This window comes from Schistocerca americana, chromosome 9 (genome assembly GCF_021461395.2).
Source record: "Schistocerca americana isolate TAMUIC-IGC-003095 chromosome 9, iqSchAmer2.1, whole genome shotgun sequence".
Taxonomy (NCBI): domain Eukaryota; kingdom Metazoa; phylum Arthropoda; class Insecta; order Orthoptera; family Acrididae; genus Schistocerca; species Schistocerca americana.
Window position 1 is genome coordinate 46,363,058 of NC_060127.1, and position 22,144 is coordinate 46,385,201.

The window sequence follows — 22,144 nt, forward strand, 5'->3', positions numbered from 1 at the left end:
ATTACGGTATATTGATAATTTTTACTTATGGACCGTCTGACAGCAACTGAATAAAACACAATTTTAGTGCCATACGCGTTTCACCTTTATTTTCTGCAAGGCATCATCAGTGGTAGGTTGCGTAGACAGTTTCTTACATATTACGCTCCTGTTGCATTTTTGGTGTTGTTCTTCTTCCTATGAGCGCCAATTTGCTGTTTTTTCCACATTCCACAGCACTATGCACTGAACGCTTGTTTTAATGCCAGGCATTAAAACAAGCATTCAGTGCATAGTGCTGTGGAATGTGGAAAAAACAGCAAATTGGCGCTCATAGGAAGAAGAACAACACCAAAAATGCAACAGGAGCGTAATATGTAAGAAACTGTCTATGCAACCTGCCACTGATGATGCCTTGCAGAAAATAAAGGCGAAACGCGTATGGCACTAAAATTGTGTTTTATTCAGTTGCTGTCAGACAGTCCATAAGTAAAAATTATCAATATACCGTAATAAAACTACAAGAGACGTTGAATGTATGGAGTGACTGATGTAGGATAGGTATGCTTTATTTTAAACAGTTATCTACATGACATCTGTGGATGGCCACCAGATTTTATTTTTACAGTACATTTCTGTGCAACGAAAACTTTGTACCCACAAGTGGAGCTGCCACAATAAATAACTCAATTCAATGTTAATATATATATAAGTACATAAAACAAATTAATTTTGTAATCTTTAGCTCAGCAAAATCAGAAGTTACATCTTGAGCAAATGTCGCTGAACTCAAGTTTTTGAGAAGACCAGTAATATGTAATTTCCAATTTACATTCTGATCAATATACACACTAAGGAATTTTAAACTGACAGTTTTACATGTTTACTTCCCCCCGTACTTGTATTGTTACTGGTGACAACATATTTTGTCTTGTACAGAATTAAGTAAACTACGAGGGGGAGTTGGAAAATAAGTTTCCCCTGTCAACTGTGGGCAGAGTTGTGTGACATGGACAATAGGTGACACAGCAGGTGAATGCGCATGTGACAGATACCGATACACCATTGGGTAGAGATCGACCGCGATCAAGCAGATGGTGCTGTCGCAGTGCCTGCGCAAAGTGGAGGCCAGCCACTCAGTCTTTTCCTGGAGCTATGGAGAGAGAGTGCATTTTGGAGTTGTGGTCAGAGGTGAAAGTGAGAGATGTTATCTGCTATGAATGGGAACGTGGAACATTAGGCCAGAAATTCATAACTGCCTTGTTGAGGTGTACGGGCCAGGTGTGATGTTGAGGAAAATGGTGCGGAGGTGGTGCCAGCAATTCAGTGATGGACATCAGCAAGTGCAGGACGCACTGAGACCTGGACGGACACGCATGGCCACTACAGATGCAAATGTCAGGAAGGTGGATGGCATGATTAAAGCAAACCGGCATATCACCATCGATGGAGTAGCAGCAGAACTTGGAATCGGACATGAGAACGCTCACAAGATCATCTACAACATTCTTTGATACAGGAAGGTGTCAGCATGATGGGTGCCCCGCCAACTGACCCCAACACACATTGAACAACGCATGGCATTCAGCCTGGAACAGCTCGTGCGTTACCATGAATCTGGCAATGACCTTCTGTTTCGGTTTGTGACGGGGGATAAAATGTGGGTCCACCATTACATGCCCGAATCGAAGGCTGCATCCATGGAGTGGAAACATCCGTCATCACTTGTCGGAAAGAAGTTCAAAAGCACTCTGTCTGCAGGTAAAGTAGTACTCACCATTTTCTGGGATGCCAAAGGAGTTTTGCTGCTGGACTTTCTGGAGGATGTAACCATCAATGCTGCACAGTACTGTGCCACTCTGTCGAAATTGAAAGAGGTGATTTGGAAAAAGCGGCCTGGCTTTCTCCGATCTGGCGCTCTGCTGTTGGATGACAATGCGAGACAACACACGGTGACGGCAACGCAAAACCATATTGCAACTCATGGTTGAGAGCACCTACTCGATCCACCTTACGGTCCGGATCTCGCACCATGTTCCTGTTACACCATGTTACACCTGTTTCCTGCTTTGAAGAAGACTCTCAGCAGAAGTTTCTTTGGCAGCAATGCTTACTTGAAACAAGCCACTCAACACCTCTTCCATATGCAATGCCCTGATTTTTTTCCTGTAAGGCTTTTTCAAGCTTATAAAGCGGTATGACAAATGTCTCAATGTACCTGGAAATTATGTAGAAAAATAAAGATATGTCTTATCTTTAATGTCTCATTCTCTTGAATATTTTGTTCATTGTTCTTCCATCCTCACAATGCCGCAAATTGGATATCAGGAGAAGGAAGGCAAAAGGCAGACAAGCAGGCAGGCAGGCAGATGAGGGTTTGACATCTTGCTAGTGATAAAATTATTTCAGATGGAGAACTGGACAAGGATGGGGAAGGAAATGAAATGCTTCCTTTTCAAAGGACCTACCCAAGCCTTCTGTCTAATCAATCATGCTATTCACAGGGGATGGCAGGGAATATACTTGGAAGTAAAGTTAGGTCATTTTTAGTACTTACCGGAGTTTCTTCTTTAACAGATACATACTTCATCTCTCGCTTTGGAGATGCAAGTGGGTCAGCCTCCACCTGAATTAAAGGAAACGAATGAAATAAAGGTGAAACAAAATGAAAGGGGCATAGATGTAACCAGTTTACACAACAAAAATGAATATGTTGTGACAATTGAAAGTCTGTACTTGACCAGGACTCAAACCCACATTTCCTGCACTTCACAACCAGCTGCGATTTGATTTGGTTTATTTCAAGTTCCATAGGTCCAACTGTGTTGGATACACAAGGACATGGAATGAGTCAGTTTTTTACAAATACAATCTGATAATCCTATAGCATATACAGAAATTTGAGTACATAATTATATAAAAATTTATACAGTAAATTCTTTGGGCAGCAATACAGAAAAAGAAAATACATATTTTATCTAAAAACACAGATGATGTGACTTACCGAATGAAAGTGCTGGCAGGTCGATAGACACACAAACAAACACAAACATACACATGAAATTCAAGCTTTCGCAACAAACTGTTGCCTCATCAGGAAAGAGGGAAAGAGAGGGAAAGACGAAAGGATGTGGTAAGTCTTTCTGCTCCCGGGATTGGAATGACTCCTTACCCTCTCCCTTAAAACCCACATCCTTTCGTCTTTCCCTCTCCTTCCCTCTTTCCTGATGAGGCAACAGTTTGTTGCGAAAGCTTGAATTTCATGTGTATGTTTGTGTTTGTTTGTGTGTCTATCGACCTGCCAGCACTTTCGTTCGGTAAGTCACATCATCTGTGTTTTTAGATATATTTTTCCTACGTGGAATGTTTCCCTCTATTATATTCAAAATACATATTTTCTTAGAATCATTAAAACACTACAGAAAACAGGTACAGAGCAGACACAGATACAGAGCTCAGGTTAAATAGCATTCTTAGTGGCATTATGTCAACTTGTATTATATAATATTAAAATATTACAATTTATTTAGTTAAAAATTCATATAGACTGTAAAAAGCTTTTTCTAGCAGAAATATTTTTAGTGCTTTCTTAAACTTACTCTTGCTGTGAATCTTTGTCTTTATTTCGGGAGGAAGAGCATTGAAGAGTTTTGCTCCAGTGTAGTGGACACCCTTTTGTGCCAAGCTCAAATTTCCGAGTTCACTGTGTATGTCATTCTCCCTCCGTGTGTTATGCTCATGATAATTACTGTTTGGTTGAAATATCTCTATATTTTTACAAACAAAACACATGAGAGAAAAAATATATTGGCATGTGGTTGTGTATATTTTAAGATTACAAAAACTATTTCTACATGAGTCTCTTGGGCGCAATCCACATATAATTCTTAAAGCTCGCTTCTGTGCAATGAACACTTTCCTTGCTAATGGCTGGTTGCCCCAAAAAATAATTCCATACTCAATGAGAGAATGAAAATAGCCATAGTATGCCACTTTTGCAGTGTTAGGTTCAACACATGTAGTGACAACCCGTAAAGCATAGGTAGCAGAGCTAAGCCTCTTACAGAGATCAATAATATGTGAAGACCAGTTCATTTTCTTGTCAATGTGCACTCCAAGAAATTTTGTTGTTTCCATTCTAACTATTGGTTGATTACACGTGTCACACTTATCTCTCTCTCTCTCTTTTTCTGTTTTTGTACAGAATTGAATAAAGCTGGTCTTACTGGAATTTAATGAGAGACCATTCACCTTGAACCAATTAACCACATCTGAGAGTATGTGATTAATGAGTTCCTCAAGATTATTGTCTGTTATACTGCTCATAAAAATTGTGGTATCATCAGCAAATAATGTAAATTTACACGGCAGGCTTGTACATGATGGTAGATCATTTATAAAAATCAGGAATAATAGTGGCCCAAGAATTGAGCCCTGAGGCACTCCACATGTAATGGAACTCCATTCAGAATCTGAGGAAGTGTCACATACTCCACCCGAGCTATTCAAGACAACTTTTTGTTTTATGTCTTGGAGGTACGACTGTAGCCAATTGCCTGCAACACCACTTATTCCTACTAGTTTTGCTTTTTGCAAGAGAATCTGGTGATGAACACTGTCAAACATTTTGGATAAATCACAGAAGAGACCAAGTGGTAGCATTTTTTCATTAAGGGTTTCTAGGACTTCATTTGCAAGTGCATAGACTGCGTCTTCTGTTGAACGGCCCTTTTGAAAGCCAAACTGGCTCTTGCTGAGAACTCCATTCTTCATGAGATGATCAGTAATTCTTACATGTATTAGCTTTTCTAGAATTTTGGAGAAAGTTGTCAGCAAAGAGATAGGTCAATAGTTAGTTAGTTCAGCTTTATCGCCCTTTTTGTACAGGGGCTTCACAATGGCATACTTAAGTCTACTGGGATCAACACCTTTCTGAAGGGAAGCATTGAAAATATGACAGAGAATGTCCCTTATCCACACACAAGAATATTTCAATAAATTACTAGATATAACATCAATCCCTGCAGAGTTTGTACTTTTGAGAGACATGATGATGTTTTGAATTTCTTCTACAGTGACAGGCTAAAGGTGCATTTCTGAAATTGTGTTTGATTATACTGCTTGACAAAGAGTTACAGCTTCATCAACATTGGGCTTGCAACCAATCTGTTGAGTTACTGATAGGAAGTGTTTATTAAAAATCTCAGCCACCGTCTTGGGGTTATCTACTAGGGTACCTTCATATTTGATATTATTTACATCTTCTTTACTTGTTGTATCTCTTCCTGTTTCTTTTTTTACAATGCTCCAAATGGTTTTTATTTTATTATTAGAATTATCTATTTTCTTCTCATAATAAAGGGCTTTTGATTTCTGTATTAGTTTCTTCAAAATTTTACAGTATATTCTATAGTGTTCCCATTTTTCTACATCTTTACAGAATCTTATTGCAGCATAAGTTTCCCTTTTGGTTTTACATGACTGTTTTATATCTTTTGTAATCCAAGGCTTGCTTACAGAATTGGAAGCACTGTTTCTGACCCATTTCTTGGGAAACATTTCTTCAAAAAGAGCACAGAATCCATTTACAAAACAGTTAAATTTAGTATCAACATCATCATGGTTATATACTAAAGACCAATCCATTTGCTGCAACCTGTGGTTGAAAGTTCCTTTTGCCTCTTCATTCATTACTCTTATGAATTTCCATTGAGGAAATTCTTTCTTGAACAGATTAACGTCATAAATAGTGAGAATTTGTCCATCATGATCTGAAAGCCCACTTATAACCTGCCTGGCAATATAATTCTGATGTCTATTTACATCTAAAAAAATGTTGTCTATCATAGTTTGGCACTCGGATGTAATTCTTGTTGGGAAATTTATTACTGATGTCAGATTATGTAAGGTCATCACGATCTCAAAGTCTATTTTATTCTTATTTTTTGTCATAAAGTTTATATTGAAAACACCTAAAACTACAATACCCTTTGCTTTTGAAAGAAACCCTGACAGAAGGAGTTCCATTGAATGCAGAAAAGTTTTTGTGTCACCTGAAGGAGCCCTGTAGACAGCCAACACTATTATTGGGTAGAATTTGGTTATTATTTCTGTGGCACATGCCTCAAATTGTTGTTCCACACAATATTTATTAATATCTATAGCTTTGTATGATACACTATCATTAACATAAATTGCTACTTCACCTTTATCTTTACTTTCCCTACTGTAGTATGTTACTAAACTATAACTTACTATAGATGGCAAGGCACATTTATCAGTAACAAAACCATAAGACTGACTAGAGGTGGATCCTGTTCAGATCCTAAACAGACTTTGATTCTACCCATTTGAAATGGCTCCTGAAAGCCTATGATTGCTAAACCAAGGGTTTGTTTACAAAATAACTTTTTCTGTTACCAGCCAGAATTTATTTTTCATTTACATTTTGCATGAAGCTTTTTGGGAAATGATTCACATGTTCAAGTGTGTTTTCATATGCTATGCCATTTATGCATGATGTTTTTGATGTGTGAGATGCTGTACTGTTCTGTTGTCTTTACAATAATGTATAAAAACTTGCAGAATTTTTAATTAAATAGTGACCTTCATACAGAGTTAATGGCAACCAAACTTGGAAATAACTTCTACTTATAGTTTTCTTGTGGCCCACTTGTACAGAAACTCATACATTTTAAACATCACACACAATTTTCTGTGTACAGTACAGACTGAAAACAAAAAAATTACAAAAACAAAACATTTAAAATCATATTTTTCGATATAACTCTATAGGTCATCCACAGAGTATGATATAACATTCTTTCACATGGAGGGTATTTATCTTAATAATCCGAATCTTGATTTGCTTATATGTATCTATAGATGTATGCAGTATATCTAAAAACAAAGAAGATGTGACTTACCAAACGAAAGTGCTGGCAGGTTGATAGACACACAAACATACACACAAAATTCTAGCTTTCGCAACTAACGGCTGCTTCATCAGGAAAGAGGGAAGGAGAGGGAAAGACGAAAGGATGTGGGTTTTAAGGGAGAGGGTAAGGAGTCATTCCAGTCCTGGGAGCGGAAAGACTTACCTTAGGGGGAAAAAAGGACAGGTATACACTTGCATACACACACATATCCATCCGCACATACACAGACACAAGCAGACATTTGTAAAGGCAAAGAGTTTGGGCAGAGATGTCAGTCGAGGTGGAAGTACATAGGCAAAGATGTTGTTGAATGACAGGTGAGGTATGAGCGGCGGCAACTTGAAATTAGCGGAGGTTGAGGCCTGGTGGGTAACGAGAAGAGAGGATATACTGCAGGGCAAGTTCCCATCTCAGGAGTTCGGATAGGTTGGTGTTGGTGGGAAGTATCCAGATAACCCGGACGGTGTAACACTGTGCCAAGATGTGCTGCCCGTGCACCAAGGCATGTTTAGCCACAGGATGATCCTCATTACCAACAAACACTGTCTGCCTGTGTCCATTCATGCGAATGGACAGTTTGTTGCTGGTCATTCCCACATAGAATGCATCACAGTGTAGGCAGGTCAGTTGGTAAATCACGTGGGTGCTTTCACACGTGGCTCTGCCTTTGATCGTGTACACCTTCCGGGTTACAGGACTGGAGTAGGTGGTGGTGGGAGGGTGCATGGGACAGGTTTTACACCGGGGGCGGTTACAAGGATAGGAGCCAGAGGGTAGGGAAGGTGGTTTGGGGATTTCATAAGGATGAACTAACAGGTTACGAAGGTTAGGTGGACGGCAGAAAGACACTCTTGGAGGAGTGGGGAGGATTTCATGAAGGACGGATCTCATTTCAGGGCAGGATTTGAGGAAGTCGTATCCCTGCTGGAGAGCCACATTCAGAGTCTGATCCAGTCCCGGAAAGTATCCTGTCACAAGTGGGGCACTTTTGGGGTTCTTCTGTGGGAGGTTCTGGGATTGAGGGGATGAGGAAGTGGCTCTGGTTATTTGCTACTGTACCAGGTCAGGAGGGTAGTTGCGGGATCCGAAAGCTGTTTTCAGATTGTTGGTGTAATGGTTCAGGGCTTCCGGACTGGAGCAGATTCATTTGCCACGAAGACCTAGGCTGTAGGGAAGGGACCGTTTGATGTGGAATGGGTGGCAGCTGTCATAATGGAGGTACTGTTGTTTGTTGGTGGGTTTGATGTGGATGGACGTGTGAAGCTGGCCATTGGACAGGTGGAGGTCAACGTCAAGGAAAGTGGCATGGGATTTGGAGTAGGACCAGGTGAACCTGATGGAACCAAAGGAGTTGAGGTTGGAGAGGAAATTCTGGGGTTCTTCTTCACTGTGGGTCCAGATCATGAATATGTCATCAATAAATCTGAACCAAACTTTGGGTTGGCAGTCTTGGGTAACCAAGAAGGCTTCCTCTAAGCGACCCATAAATAGGTTGGCATATGAGGGGGCCATCCTGGTACCCATGGCTGTTCCCTTTAGTTGTTGGTATGTCTGGCCTTCGAAAGTGAAGAAGTTGTGGGTCAGGATGAAGCTGGCTAAGGTAATGAGGAAAGAGGTTTTAGGTAGGGTGGCAGGTGATTGGCGTGAAAGGAAGTGCTCCATCGCAGCGAGGCCCTGGATGTGTGGAATATTTGTGTATAGGGAAGTGGCATCAATGGTTACAAGGATGGTTTCTGGGGGTAACAGAGTGGGTAAGGATTCCAGGCGTTCGAGAAAGAGGTTGGTGTCTTTGATGAAGGATGGGAGACTGCATGTAATGGGTTGAAGGTATTGATTTACGTAGGCAGAGATATGTTCTGTGGGGGCTTGGTAACCAGCTACAATGGGACAGCCGGGATGATTGGGTTTGTGAATTTTAGGAAGAAGGTAGAAGGTAGGGGTGCGGGGTGTCAGTGGGGTCAGGAGGTTGATGGAGTCAGGTGAAAGGTTTTGTAAGGGGCCTAAGGTTCTGAGGATTCCTTGAAGCTCTGCCTGGACATCAGGAATGGGATTACCTTGGCAAACTTTGTAAGTAGTGTTGTCTGAAAGCTGACACAGTCCCTCAGCCACATACTCCCGATGATCAAGTACCTTGGTCATGGAACCCTTGTCCGCTGGAAGAATGACGATGGATCGGTCAGCCTTCAGATCACGGATAGCCTGTGCTTCAGCAGTGGTGATGTTGGGAGTAGGATTAAGGTTTTTTAAGAAGGACTGAGAGGCAAGGCTGGAAGTCAGAAATTCCTGGAAGGTTTGGAGAGGGTGATTTTGAGGAAGAGGAGGTGGATCCCGCTGTGACGGAGGACAGAACTGTTCCAGGCAGGGTTCAATTTGGGTAGTGTCTTGGGGAGTTGCATCATTAGGAGTAGGATTAGGACCATTTTTCTTCATGGCAAAGTGATATTTCAAGCAGAGAGTACGAGTGTAGGACAGTAAATCTTTGATGAGGGCTGTTTGGTTGAATCTGGGAGTGGGGCTGAAGGTGAGGCCTTTGGATAGGACAGAGGTTTCGGATTGGGAGAGAGGTTTGGAGGAAGGATTAACTACTGAATTAGGGTGTTGTGGTTCCAGATTGTGTTGATTCGAATTTTGAGGTTTTGGGGGGAGTGAAGCAGGAAGTGGGAGATTGAGTAGATGGGAGAGACTGGATCTGTGTGCAATGAGAGGAGGTTGAGGTTTGCTGGAAAGGTTGTGAAGGGTGAGCGAGTTGCCTTTCCGGAGGTGGGAAACCAGGAGATTGGATAGTTTTTTGAGGTGGAGGGTGGCATGCTGTTCTAATTTGCGGTTGGCCTGCAGGAGGATGCTCTGAACAGCCGGTGTGGATGTGGGAGAGGAAAGATTGAGGACTTTTATTAAGGATAGGAGTTGACGGGTGTGTTCATTGGCTGAGTTGATGTGTAGGGGAAGGATTAGGTGGGTGAGGGCAATGGATTGTTCAGTTTGGAAACTGAGGAAGCCTTCTTGGTTACCCAGGCCTGCCAAACCAAAGTTTGGTACAGATTTATTGATGACATATTCATGATCTGGACCCACAGTGAAGAAGAACTCCAGAATTTCCTCTCCAACCTCAACTCCTTTGATTCCATCAGATTCACCTGGTCCTACTCCAAATCCCATGCCACTTTCCTTGACGTTGACCTCCACCTGTCCAATGGCCAGCTTCACACGTCTGTCCACATCAAACCCACCAACAAACAACAGTACCTCCATTATGACAGCTGCCACCCATTCCATATCAAACAGTCCCTTCCCTACAGCCTAGGTCTTCGTGGCAAATGAATCTGCTCCAGTCCGGAAGCCCTGTATGACAGTAAATCTTTGACGAGGGCTGTTTGGTTGAATCTGGGAGTGGGGCTGAAGGTGAGGCCTGAAAACAGCTTTCGCATCCCGCAACTACCCTCCCGACCTGGTACAGAAGCAAATAACCAGAGCCACTTCCTCATCCCCTCAAACCCAGAACCTCCCACAGAAGAACCCAAAAAGTGCCCCACTTGTGACAGGATACTTTCTGGGACTGGATCAGACTCTGAATGTGGCTCTCCAGCAGGGATATGACTTCCTCAAATCCTGCGCTGAAATGAGATCCATCCTTCATTAAATCCTCCCCACTCCACCAAGAGTGTCTTTCCGCCGTCCACCTAACCTTCGTAACCTCTTAGTTCATCCTTATGAAATCCCCAAACCACCTTCCCTACCCTCTGGCTCCTACCCTTGTAACCACCCCCGGTGTAAAACCTGTCCCATTCACCCTCCCACCACCACCTACTCCAGTCCTGTAACCCGGAAGCTGTACACGATCAAAGGCAGAGCCACGTGTGAAAGCACCCACGTGATTTACCAACTGACCTGCCTACACTGTGAAGCTTTCTATGTGGGAATGACCAGCAACAAACTGTCCATTCGCATGAATGGACACAGGCAGACAGTGTTTGTTGGTAATGAGGATCACCCTGTGGCTAAACATGCCTTGGTGCACGGGCAGCACATCTTGGCACAGTGTTACACCATCCGGGTTATCTGGATACTTCCCACGAACACCAACCTGTCAGAACTCCGGAGATGGGAACTTGCCCTTCAGTATATCCTCTCTTCTCGTTACCCACCAGGCCTCAAACTCCGCTAATTTCAAGTTGCCGCTGCTCATACCTCACCTGTCATTCAACAACATCTTTGCCTATGTACTTCCACCTTGACTGACATCTCTGCCCAAACTCTTTGCCTTTACAAATGTCTGCTTGTGTCTGTGTATGTGCGGATGGATATGTGTGTGTATGCAAGTGTATACCTGTCCTTTTTTCCCCCTAAGGTAAGTCTTTCTGCTCCCGGGATTGGAATGACTCCTTACCCTCTCCCTTAAAACCCACATCCTTTCGTCTTTCCCTCTCCTTCCCTCTTTCCTGATGAAGCAGCCGTTAGTTGCGAAAGCTAGAATTTTGTGTGTATGTTTGTGTTTGTTTGTGTGTCTATCAACCTGCCAGTGCTTTCGTTTGGTAAGTCAATGTATGTAGTATTATTTTTATTTATGTACATTACTGAAGCAGCTGAAGAGGTTCACTGATTCACTTTCCAGTTTTTCATTTAATATTTTGTCTTCAAATTTTTTGTGATGCAAGTTTATCTCCACCTTCCAACACATACATTATATGACCTTTATGTAGTCGGTGGAGTACTTTGACATTTTCCACTACTTTTCTACATTTACATCCACATGTACATCTACACAGATACTCTGCAATCCATCATACAGCACATGGCGGAGGGTACCCCATACCAATATTAGTCATTTCTTCTTCTGTTCTACTCACAAATAAAGTGAGGGAGAAATGACTGTCTATATGCCTCCATATAAGCCATAATTTCTCGTATCTTATCTTCATGGTCCTTATGCGCAACGTATGTTGGAGGCAGTAGAATTGTTTGGCAGTGAACTTCAAATGCTGGTTCACTAACCTTTATCAACAAAGTTCTTCAAAAAGAATGACTCCTTTGCTCCAGGGATTTCCACTTGAGTTTCTAAAGCATGTCTGTAACTCTTGCATGTTGTTTGAACCTACCAGTAACAAATCTAGCGGCCTATCCTTGAATTGCTTCAATGCGTTCCTTTAATCTGTCCAGGTTCAGATCCTAAATGCTCAAGCAATACTCAAGAATAGGTGGCCCTAGTATCCTATATTTAATCTCCTTCCCAAAATCCTTAAAATAAACCAAAGTCAACCATTCACTTTCCCTACCACAATCCTCACATGCTCATTCCATTTCATATCACTTTGCGACGTTACACCCAGGTATTTAAATGACATGACTGTGTCAAGCAGGACATTACTAATGCTCTATCTGAACATTATGGGTTAATTTTTTCTACTTTTTCATTTTGGTATCCTGTATTGTGTACATGTGTGGCTATTGCTAACGATGTGTGCCTATTGAGTGTCTAGGATTTAATGTGCTCTATATACCTGGTGCAGATATCTCAGTGTGTTTGCCCTAGATAGAACATAGAGCACTGCTGGCATGTGATTTTGTATATTCCAGGACCTGAATATGGATGTCATTACATTTTATATTACAAATTAGTTTCTGTAGTTGTGGTAAACTACTGTGTTGCCACTTGTCTGCTACTGGTGCTACTGCCACGGCTACTGCATTTCACTTGGTGCTGATGTGATCTATCATAATTCAGTACACCCATGATGGTACTAGGAGGTGGCACCAAATGACAAAAGACAGTATTGCATCAGGGCCTGCGAGCACTGCCTATGGTCAAGCACCACTGCGACATGCCAGTCAACTAACTGGCTCCATATAACCCCAGAGCAGAGCACTCTCTCGCTTTTCACTATTGTATTTCCTCATAGTAACTTGGACTCTGTTCTTGAGATAAATTGTAATTTGTACTTTGGGCTTGGCCTGACTTTTAATCTGGAGTTGTATTCACACTGAAACAGTAAAAGATTTCTGAGTGTCTTTGTTAATGTGTGGAATTACTTACATAGTAGTTTGAATACAATAGAGGGAAACATTCCACATTGGAAAAATATATCTAAACACAAAGATGATGTAACTTACCAAACAAAAGCGTTGGCATGTTGATAGACACACAAACAAACACAAACATAAACACAAACTTCAAGCTTTCGCAACCAACAGTTGCTTCATCAGGAAAGAGGGAAGGAGAGGGAAAGACAAAAGGATGTGGGTTTCCCTTAAAACCCACATCCTTTCGTCTTTCCCTCTCCTTCCCTCTTTCCTGATGAAGCAACTGTTGGTTGCGAAAGCTTGAAGTTTGTGTTTATGTTTGTGTTTGTTTGTGTGTCTATCAACATGCCAGTGCTTTCGTTTGGTAAGTTACATCACCTTTGTTTAGATATATTACATAGTAGTTTATTAGATGTAGAGAATCCAATCTTTCTTTGTGGTTCCTGAAGATATCTGCAATCTTGTGTGATACATTGCCGATGTACGGAATGCTATATATGCATCTATTTTTATATTTTTCCTTCATGTAGTGGTCTGTGTCTGGGTCTGTAACAGTACAAGCCTACTTGTTTCTTGTACCCCTCCTGGCATAAATACATATTTTCCTTTGTTTGATCCCATTTTGTGGAGAGCACAAAATAAAAGCAGGAAGCTATAAAACTTCACTTTTCACAGTGTACTTTCTCTACTGCTGATGACTACTGTATAGTTAATTTACCTGGAAATGATTCTTATAAAGAAAAATTCATAATTTATGATTTTCAAGGAACACATGAAATAGAAATTTTCAGTGAGCATATACCTGTTTGTTTATGAATTGGTATAAATCATTTAAAGGCCCTCATTATCCTCTTCTCCATACACATTTTACTTTTTCCATAAACTTCCTATTTAAAAAATTATTCATAGTCAAAGTTTTCATGTTCCAGAATTTTTGAATCTTAAAATTATAGTTATGTACATCAGTACAATAATTTTGTAGATCAGATTTTTCTGAGTTCAAGGATGTCCACTTGTAAAATAATACCTACAGGTTTGCCTTTTGCTGATAATGTAGATCACAGTTAAACTAGAATGAATTTTCAGTCTGCAGTGGAGTGTGTGCTGATATACAACTTCCCTGGCAGGTTAAAATGGTGTGTCAGACTGGGACTCATACCTAGGGACCTCTGTCTTTTGTGGGAAAGTGCTCTACTAACAGAACTACCCAAGCATAACTCACAGCTTTACTTTCACTGGTACTTTGTCTCCCACATTCCAAACTTCACAGAAGGTCTCCTGCATACCTTATGAGACTAGCACTCCCAGAAGAAAGGATCTGGAGATAATCCCACAAGCTGTGGGTAAGCCATGTCTCCAAAACATCCCTTTTTCAAGGAGTGCTAGTCCCACAAAGAATGTAGGAGAATTTTTGTACATTTGGAATGTAGTAGATTAAGTACAGATAGAAGTAAAGCTGTGAGCTGTCGTAATGTGTGCTCGGATAGCTCAGTCGGTACAGCACATGTCCACGAAAGGCAAAGGTCCCAGGTTCAAGTATTGATCCATTACACTGTTTTAATCTCCCAGGGAAGTTTCACTGTTAAACTAATTTGCTCTTTCGCTTATTGTAACTGTGTTCTTTTATTTTTCCGTCTTTCATGTTATTAATGAAAATACATGGTGATTTAAAAAGGACTTTACAACTTTGGAATGATATAGAGATTTATTTTGATAACCTACAGAATTGGAAGACGCTTCTTTTGTAGAAAACAACTCAAGTTTCACATAAAAGTGTCAAGTGTCATTTTGGTTTGATGTGACTACCATTTGTGATACAACAAACATTCCATCGGTAATCACTTTCTTCCCACACTTGTTGCAGCAAATCGGGCATAACATGCGCAACGGCATTGTAAATTCAATTTTGGTAGGGGAGGAACATACACAGAGTCTTTAATGAAACCACAGAGAAAAAAATACAATGGTGTCAAGTCTGGGAAGTGTGGTGGCCATGCGAGTGGCCCTTCACGGCCAATCCATTGAACTGGGAAGTGATTATTGAGGAAACTTGGAACGTCTGCTAGGAAATGAGGTGGTGCACAGTTTGCTGGTAGTAAAATATCCTATGTCAGTCATCTTAATTGATAATAAGCTGTGCCATTGTGGATCTGTATGGTTTGAAGTATAAATGTTCACTGAGTACTCACCAAACTGTCTTTTGTAGACTGCCAGTCTCCCAAGACATACTTCACATTGAGTTTTGTTGACTGTGGGTACAGCTCTCCCGGATTTCTTTCAGATAATCATCAAGACATGGGCGAACTGCTGCTTTATCATGTTGCAGTGAACTACCCATCTCAATAAAGTTCTTGTGCCAAGAGCAAATTGTAAGCCTGCTTGGAGGTTCTTTACCATATTTGGTGTGAAATTTACACCAAACAGTTGTTGCAGAATTCGTTTCACAAACCCAAAACACACAACAAGCATGCTCCGCATTGGTGAAAGTAGCCATCTTAACTGTGCACTACACTGGTGCTCCTGGTGGCAGAATGGGGTACTGATGCACTATGTGGATCAGACTTGAGGTTGCTTGCTACAAAATGATGCATCTATTGATTCTGTAAGTTATCTCAATAAAATTCTATATCATTCCAAAGTTGTAAGGTTATTTTCAACTCCCCCTGTATATTAATGAATTTTGATTTTTAATCTTACATAAGTCTATTAGTAGGCATATATGTCAAGGCTTGAATCTGTCAGCATGTGTTAGCTTAATTGTCAACTTCTGTCACTAGCTGTCGCAGTCAGCCACCAACCTGCTAACATCTCTACACCGCTATCAATCAAAATAATCAAAATGTTCAATTATTTTGTGAGTGAGTACTTGATTAGCCCACTACAAGTACTGTTATTCTGTGTAGTCAAAAACATTGATTGGACATTGACTGATTGCTGTGAATATGTAACCAAAGCCAAATTCAAGCTGTTTGAGAGAGAAAGAATTTAACTGTGACAGTGTACGGTGACAATGTGCCACTAGCTCAAGTCATTTGTAGTGTAGGTGTTGACATATGATATGCTGATTACCTAAATTATTGATTGCAATTATCACTACTTCACTGATGTCAATAAATGTAAAAAATTTGTAACTTAAGTCAAACACTGTTGTATTGATCATTTAACAGATTTATATCTAAATCAAATAACAGCAGGAAGACAGACACTAAAGAGAAGCAGAGCAACTACCAACATAAGATCTAGTGCAGTAACATTACAGGTCTGTCTTTTTATTTTGTCTAATATGGAGTTGACTGTGGAGGCAGCGCAGTCATTGGCAAATGCAACCTGTTTCACTATGTTTATTTCCTGTTGCATGTGTTATAGGTTTGTGAGTACTTTATTTGTCCTATGTAGCACTGATCTATATGCTGTTGTTTATGAATATTTGGGTGTCATGTAGTTTCAGGGATTGTGGTGTTTGTTATTGTATTGTTTCTATAAATTTTGAATGGGAATGTATTGTTGTGTCTTGTGACATTTAGGTCAAATTATTTGCTGCTATTGTCTTGTTAATGTTTTGACTTTTGAAGCAGTTTCAAAGCTAAACAATATCTTTGGCATCCCATTTTATTAACAGCAGAGTGCCTTTAACATATATGCTACAAAATTCAATTTTCTTTGTGCAGGCTTCTTGGTTATTAAACAGTTTTCATTCCAAATAATTTATGCGTGTATCAGCTAAGGTATAACATATAAATGATCTCACTGCTAGCCCATCTGGCTGTTTATAGATGTCATTAAATGTAAAGTAGTTGTAACTTAAGGTTAACTGGAAGAGTTCTACAAATTCCACAATAATTTTCTGAATGAGTTGTGCAAAATATAAATATAACAAAAATCATGTCTGGGAGCAGAACAAGCTATTTTATTAACAAATCCATTGTTCTTACAGTCCCATATTTTCACTAATCATTTTTAATGGATAAAATCATGTTATTAGAGCCAAGCCAGGCAACAAAAGCTATTTACAAGTATAAAAATCTCACTACTCACACATAGTTGCTCACATACGATTGAACGAACATTGTCGACTGTTAGGTCTAATTCTGAACTACATAAAAGTGAAAATAAGACCAAGCAGTAGCATAACAATTCCTGTAAAGCACAAAGCAGAAAAATTGTTGATGAAAACAAAAAAAGGCACTTACACAAGAGAGATAACTTACTAAGCAGACAGGTGCTCAGCATGTAGACAGAAGCAGCAAACATTATGGAACCTACCATATATGACATTAAGTGCCAGCACATCCAAGACAAAGTTGATAAGGAGTAATTGAACATTTGCAATACACATGACAAGAAACTGCAGACTCTGAAAACCAAACAAAATAACAATTCTAACCTTGTAATAACTTGCAAAACACACACACATCTTACAGCAGAGTGGTGAACAATACAGACGTAAAATCTGACCAAAGGAGAAAGAGTCTATTCCAATAAGGACTAATGTACAACATAAACGCCAACCTCAACAACCATACACTAAAGCAGCTAAGCAACAAAAATACAGCTGATGGTGCAAAATTCAATTCAAATATTAAAGCAGCAAAATGTCACAAAGCCTACAAGCTTCTTGAAAAGAAATTAAAAAAGGAAAGTTTAGATCTTAATAAACCATGAATGATACAAAAACTTTAAAATCCATAATAAACTGAAAAGCAATAAATCCATAATTAAGAAGGCATACAAAGACAATACACTAGTTACAATGGATGAAAGGGAGTACATAGACAAAACACATGAATTCTTTGACATCAATAATATTCAGCTCATTAGAAGGACCCAAGAAAGCCATTTCAAAGTAAAATTATGGATCAATTAAATCACAAACATTTCTTCTTAACAGAAACTGAAAAGAAATGAGAGCACAGCAAAATATACACAAAGAAGTATATTTAACAAGATCAATAGGCAACTCTGTAAACAACCCAAAATACAAACTGTCACAGAAACTGAATACAATACTGGTGAAAAATTATAAATGTGAAACAATATATTTCATAAAAAAGGACAATACTAGCTAAATAACTAAAAGCCACAAAACTCCCTGAAGATTCTCTGTTTTTATCACTTGACACTTCCAGCCTTTACAAAACATACCTATACAACAGGCTGTAGCAATAATCCAGAAGAACTTCTTGAAATATAAGAAACTTGCATACATACAGACTGTTGATTTCATGGAATTCCTTCAGTCAATCCTAAGTTACAACTATTTAGCATTTAATGATAACATCTATAAGCAGCTAGATGGCTTCATTAAGAAGGGGCTATTTTGAAGGAGATGCATCACAGTAGCATCTAAGTACCACCACTGTACAATTACAAGCCCATTTTTAAAACTTTCCAATCACATCTCATATAAAAAAGGTATTTTTTTGGGGTGTCCAGATACTTTTGATAATGCAGTGTATCTAATCTTCAAAATTTTATGTGGTTTTGTTGGGCTTTTTTAAATTAAGTTTTATTCCTTCACCTCTCTTGATAAAACAATTGCTGTTTATTTTTGGTTGTTGAGCTACTCCTGAAATGTTAACAAATGGTATTACTTACTGGCTCTTGTTTGGTGGTAATCGCATCACAGACAGAACTTGATTGTTGTGCTGCTGTGAACATCTCCTGTAAGAAAAACATTTGGTAATTGAAGCCACACTACAAAGAACAAACTGAGAATAAGGCATACACCACAAAAAGTATTTAAAAAGTACTAGATCTGTGAACTCAGGAAATCCAGCCTGTATTTGAAGGAGGCCTTTTGTATTTTATTTGACTAAGCTTCAACAATTTTACAATTAAGCCTGAATTTACTCTAATTATTTTCTGTTTGCAAGAATGTAGATGCTTTTTTATCAGTTAGATCAGGAAAATGTAAATCTTTCAGAAATGCAACTCAAAATGAAAGGAATATTTTGTTAGCCACCATTTCATAAATTATCTGAACATTAAGAGCAGGGATCTGCAAAATGCAGTTAGCATTGTAGGAAACCAAGTTCAATGGATACAGTCTATTGTGAAATGGCATTAAATATCATATTTTCTTCAACAGTAATGAATATACTCACACAACCAAAAAGATTCTAGAAGTTGAGTAGTAACTAAATTATCTATTTAAAAGAGCTGTAACTTACTGAAAATAGGAAATATCACCCATGCCCATAGCCTTGTGGCCATGGAATACTACCTTTCTCAACATTCCCCTCATAACAAACCCACCACATCTTTCCTACACCACCTAGCCAATCATATCCTGACCCACAATTATTTCACTTTCTTAGGCCAAATCTACAAATAAATCTCTTGTACTGTCACTGATACTCAGATGACACCAGCTAACATCACTTATTTATGAGCCATCTGGAGGTATCCTTCCTATCCAATCAATACCTCAAACCCCTTGTCTGGTTCAGATTCACTGATGACATTTTCATGATCTAGTCTTACGCCAAGGATGACAACGTTTGTTCTTTGCTCCACAATTTAAACATCTATTCTTGAGTCCACTTCACCCGGTCTTTCTCATCTCACTGAGCCGCCTTCCTAGATGTCGATCTCCACCTCTCAGTTGGCTCCATAAATACGTCTACCCATATCAAGCACACCAACCACCAACAGTTACTTCACTTTGACAGTTGTCACTGAGTCCATGTCAAAAAGTCACTTCCTCACGTCCTCACCAACCACAGATGCTGCATCTGTAGTGGAAAGCAGGGGCTGTTGAAATATACCAATAAACTTACCAGAGCCTTTACTGACAGATTATATCTTGTCCAGCTCATCCATAAATAAATCTCCCATGCTATCCCCTCTTCTGAGTCCAGTAAACCTGTTTACCAGCCACTGACTTGCACTCCTCTGATCATTTAGTACTAACCTGGCCTTGGAGAGCTCAATCACATTGTCCACTAGGGCTTCATTTGCCTCTCATTGTGCCCTGAGATGAGAGATTTACGACTCAAAATCCTACCCAAATGCCCCAAAGTAGAGTTCCGCTGCCAACCAAATCTACAGAATATCCTTGTTTGTTCCTATTTCAACCTTCGAGGTTGACCCAGGTGCACGATCTTCCCCATATACCCACATCCAACCACAGTCAAGTCCCAGGCATTTCTTACCCAATAATAGATAGGGCCACATGTGGAAGCAGCCACGTTATATCTGAGCTATGGAGCAGTTACAGTACAGCATTCCATATGGGCATTACAAGTAACCAACTGACTATTTGCATGAATGGCCATCACCAAACTGTGGCGAGAGAGAGAGAGAGAGAGAGAGAGAGAGAGAGAGAGAGAGAGAGAGAAGTATTCAGGATATTAACAGGGATGAAAATTTAACTGCGATGGAGACTGTAATATGATGGCAAAAGAAGGAAGAACTATAGGAGAACCTGGATTTGGGAAGAACAAAACAGGGGTGAATGTATACCGCAAAGGGATCTTTCCAATATGAATTTTTCTATTAGGTACATATAACTTGTGTCTGGCTAACTTTCTTCTAGTCACAGTTCCTCTAAATGACCCTGTCCAGTGCTAAAGTTTGAAAACCCTCCTTGGGATGTCATACTGCTGCCTCTGTACACAGTTTACTGAAGATGTTAATCTTCCTACATTCAGTGATATCAGTTTTAATTGTGGACGTCCTCAATGCAGTCAGTTATATTTATTATCATTAGTTTCGTATAACACATTTCCATTATAAGTGTGTTTCTGAACTATCTATTGTCGGTAGTTTTCAGAGTCAGTACTTGGTATTATATCACTTGGTGAAGATTCTTCTTTTGTCAAGAAAGTTTGTGAACTCTTTGGAATATTGTTAGTACTGTGGAATGAGTTAGAGTGGTGGGCATGCCTCTGATGGAAGTGGATGTGTTTTTATGTTTGGCAATAACATTGTAAATTTCTGTTTTAAAGTGGACATTGTAAAGTCAGAGTGATATAGAAGAATGTGACATAATAAAGAATGAGTGTAAACAGAAATTATGCAACAGGCTTACTTAAAATTGATCTAGTCATCTGGACACCACAAAGTTAAAAAATTTCAGCCTGAAGAATCTATCCCTAGACATGACAAACTGCAGCCAACAACGAGAAAATGAAGATAAGTAAAAAAGTTATTTGTCGATGCTTTTCAAAGGAATCAATTTTTATGAAGAGACTGCAAATTTACTGGTGGTGTATGGGAGTATAAGATTAAACATTCAGTTTAGAATCATGGGGCTAAAATTAGTTCTAGGGACAATGCTGCAGGTTGTTGGTCTCATTGAAATTCCATGAGCAAGGCTGGTCCTATCGATCTTCTCTGTCAGTTGCTGTAATGATCTAAGTACAACCTTGGAGTCCATATGATAAGCAAAACAGAGCTATTCTTTCTTCTTTATTGATAAAAAGAGTCATGTTTATTTTTATATTTTTGAGATACGCCCCAAATGTAGACTAACACAATAGCTCATACTAATATTACTTACTGGCTCTCGTTTGATCATAATTCCATCACAGATGGGACTTGTATGTTGTTCCAGGGCCATCTCCTGTAAGAAAAATATAATTGAAGACGAACTACAGAGAAAAAACTGAGAATAAAGCATACCCTTAAAAAAAGAATTACTAGCCTGTGTTTGAAGGAGTCATTTTTTAAAATTTTCACCTGCTGTTTTACCCCCTTAGTGGTTTAATTTTCAAAAATGCTGGAACACTTATTTTTTATTTTCCAACTGAGAAACTAAATACCAGTTTTCATAGTTCTATCTTTGAAATTTCCTTAAAAGTGACATACTTTCATAAATCCTTTCATCCCTTAGCAGTGAGATTTCAGATAATTCCCTCTTAAATGATCCTGTAGCATAAGATCCACACACTCTCCAAATTTCAAGTTAATATTGTTTCCTTTAATAACAGGGCAGTTAAATGCCAATCTCCGTATATAAAAGGCAATGTCATGAGTGACTGACTCATTATCACTCAGTCCAAACTGCTAAGGATAGAAACTGGAAATTTGGAGAATGTGCAGATTTTATACTGTAGGCATACTTTAAGAAGGGATTTTTCAAAATTCCAACCATAAGGGGGTGAAACAGGGAAAGGAGGTGTCCTGTTTTAGGTTGGAATTAAAGAAATACATGTTCCAGCATCTTGGGTAATTTAACCCTATGAGGGTGAAACAGTGGGTGAAAGCTT